Source organism: Austrofundulus limnaeus, unplaced genomic scaffold (genome assembly GCF_001266775.1).
Source record: "Austrofundulus limnaeus strain Quisiro unplaced genomic scaffold, Austrofundulus_limnaeus-1.0 Scaffold4, whole genome shotgun sequence".
In the NCBI taxonomy this organism is placed as follows: Eukaryota; Metazoa; Chordata; class Actinopteri; order Cyprinodontiformes; family Rivulidae; genus Austrofundulus; species Austrofundulus limnaeus.
Window position 1 is genome coordinate 3,631,226 of NW_013952406.1, and position 3,593 is coordinate 3,634,818.

Sequence of the window (3,593 nt, forward strand, 5' to 3'; positions counted from 1 at the left end):
TTGTATGTAATGTATGAATATAATATACAAGTTTCACTTTTTAAATAGAATTACTGAAATAAATCTACTTTTTCATGATATTCTAATTTTATGACCAGCACCTGTATGCTTTATTATAAACAATGATTACATTTTTCTATAATTGTTACTTTCCTGATTGGTCACTGCATTAACTGTTAGAGCAAAATGTAAAATATGTGCATAAAATGTGCCTCTGTTACTCTGGCACATTCCTCCTCCGCATCACTTAAATCTGTTTTAGTGTTTTTAATTACGAGTCGATGCCTTTTGTGTCTGACCTGGGCCAACTTCCAGATTTAACATTTGTCTGGTTTTCCAGAGGCAGAGAGCTCTAACCAGGCTTAAAAAGCCTCCATTTAAAAAAGTAAAGAATAAATCAAATCACGAACTCAAATGTTAAAATGGATTCCATCCTTTATGTCATTACTTATCAGATCTGTGTCACAGTTAACCTTGTGCTTTTTTTTCCTCTTCAAAAACATTTATTACAGTAAAATAATTAAAAATCTTCTTGAGCTTCTGTCCGGATCGAATGCAGGCCTGATCCCAGACTGGACTTTCCAAAATAGCCTCCACCTCTCTCACCTGGTCGGATCAAATCACTTTGAATTCGGTCTGTTTCATAATCCAATTGCCATTAAGACAGGCGGCGGTGCTTAGATCTTTAAAAGGTTAATAAGCCTCAGCTGCAGCGTGTTTCTCTTGGGTAAATGTCACTTAGACACAGGCCATCATGGGTCAAGATCTCCCACCAGATCCAAATTTAATCACATAGCATCACCTGGCCCCATCCTCACCCTCATTAGTCCCTGGCTTGTGCAGGATCTGCCCTGTTTCAGCTCTGGCACTTGTTTTTTTTTTCCTCCAACCTGACCCAGACGTATCAGCAGACACAAACTCCAAACTGACATCAGGTCCAACCGTTTTAAAAGATCCACATGATCTGCATCACGTGGATCTGCAGAGGCATCCTGCACCAGGGGAACAGTATATCTGCGATTCCCATCATCTGATGTGTTCTGTTGGCTGAGCTGTCACCTGGTGCAGGCTTGTGCCACCTGTCGGCCTGCCCCGGAAAATGACAGGATGACCGGAATGATTCAAGCAGCCGTCTCATCTTAATTATCTCCTCTGAGTTTAATTAACTAGCTCATCTCTTGGCCAAATGCATGGAGACGAGAAGAAAAAAAAAACGTCTTGAATCACTTCAAATCACAGAAACAATACAAAAAAAAAAAAAAAAACAGATCATCATAAAATTATTGTTTTGTTTAAAGTTGTTCAAACGCATGAGCTGCGCTTTGACAAATAACTCCTGAGAGGCTGTCTATGATTGCGCCGGATGCATTTCCATATTGTTTGTGGGGGAGTACCGAAGGGAAGACGCTGTCATCCGCGCTGGATGAGTGTTATGAATCGGTCCCCTATTTCACCGCATGCGTGCTGAAAAGATGTCACTGAGAAAGGAGTTCATACGGAACAAAAATACAAAATTATTTAGTGCCGAATGTTAATACAAATTACGTACAAAATGGGTAATAATTCTTCTGCCCACAGAAATGATTAACATAATTCTGATAAATAGGCAGATGGCGGAATGTGTGAATTGTGGTAGATTTATCTTAATTAATATCTTGAACCTACTTGGCGAAAGGTAAATGGCTCCAGCGGGGCCGGGGATGTTCTTCTGCCTTGTGTGTGGATCTGTCTCCTGGCCTGACATGTAGTAGTGGCCCGAGGATATTAAGTTGCTCTCCAGGTATGCATCAAACCCAGGCAGCCTGCTGATAATGAACATATACCCAGACAAGCAAGCAAATTCACACTCGCATACACACAAGATACCCCCCCCCCCCCCCCCCCCCCCCCCCCCCCTCCCCTCCCACACACACACACGCTTTTACTCCCTAAGAAAACACTTTACCATTTTTCCCCCACTCTAAGCTGAGCTGTGGCTAACATTCATCATCATTTTCTTGTGAGCTCAAATTTCCTCATTTATTACTGGTATCAAATAAAAAGCAGAATTTCTTTTACTCATCACAAATTAATGCAATTAAAATGTTAATCATTACAAGTAGAAAAGGGACAAAGGAATTCAAGTAAATTGATGTATTGACGTTTTTTTTAATTAATTCATTCAGGTTCCTACTGTGTTGGGTAATTACGCTTAAGTGTTTAATTACATATTTTGATGGGATCCTCAATTACGCTGGCTTAATAAAATATCATTAGCCTGTCTCTCAGGTTTTAAGCTGTGCAGACACACAGTGTCAGTGTGCTGTGTTTAAATACAGGGTTAGATTACAGCCTGGTTGGGGCGTGCGGCAGCTCTCTCAGTCTCGGCTAAATCTCCTTTAACCTGGAAGCCACTCTTCACATCAAAGTTTGACACGGAGGCAAACAAACAATGTTAAATTTACATGTTAATTAGCGGCACGGCTGACGGCGCGAGGGATGAATTCAAATGTGCGGGCCCCCTTCTCGCTGCGTGCCACAGTGCCGCCTTGCGGGGAGGCTCGGCTCTCAACCCCGGCAGAACAATGTGAAATTACTCCGACCCGAAGGCCATCAAAACCCTCCCCGCCGCAGACGTAATAGGTATTATTACRGGGCGAGTGTAAATATTCAATATCTTTTCGCCGACTGTGTGTCTTACAAATCAATTTGCAGGGTCACAACATCGACTGCAAATATATGCAAAGCACAGATAAGTACCTGGTTGTCACCCATCCAGTGTTGCTCAGTCAACCTCCTCTGTCAGAATGCACATAAGGAACGATAGCTGCCATCTGGCTGCTGTATGAAATTATCTTGTTCAAATCCTCCAAAGGTTATTGCAGTTATGCAAGCGATCCGTCAGTTTTCCAGCTCGTCGTTACAGAGCACACTGAAACACGTTTACTCTCTGTGTTCTGCAGGCTTTAGCACCCTCAACGTGTATTTTCTGAGCTTGTTTTACATCTTCTTGAAAGGAACACGGATTCCTGCAATGGCTCAAAGGAAAGATCCTATAATTAGAACAGAAGTCACTTGGTTAGCAGGTAATTTACCTTTAGGCTAGAAGTCTAATTATTGTCTTTGAAAAGCTAATTTAGCGTAAAACACTTCAGGTGTCTTTTCTCTTTAGCAAAGGGAAAGATGTCCCGGAGCACCGTGAGGCTGAAGCCATCTTTCATCCCAACTGTGTTATGAATCCTAAAGGTGGCATCGGACGAGTTGGTGCACGGCATTCATGATGTCTAGTGACAAAAACAAGCTGAGGTGAAGGTGGACAAAATAACGTGCATGACAAAGAGTACAGTTTTACAAGTGATGTGCAAGATAGGCTATTAGTTAAAAAAACTGATTTGACCACACAAAAAATGGCCGCTTGCTAGTTGCTTGGCCACAAACACAATAGCCTATATGCTACGGACATCCAGTCCAACACTTGGGGCCACTCCGACCACTTCCAGTTTGCGGTCAACAAAGTGTTAGCGAAAGATTTTTTCACCCGACAACAACTCCACAGTACAGGATTAGCATATTACATGTACCAACATTAACACAGGAGACGTACAGGTCCAGCC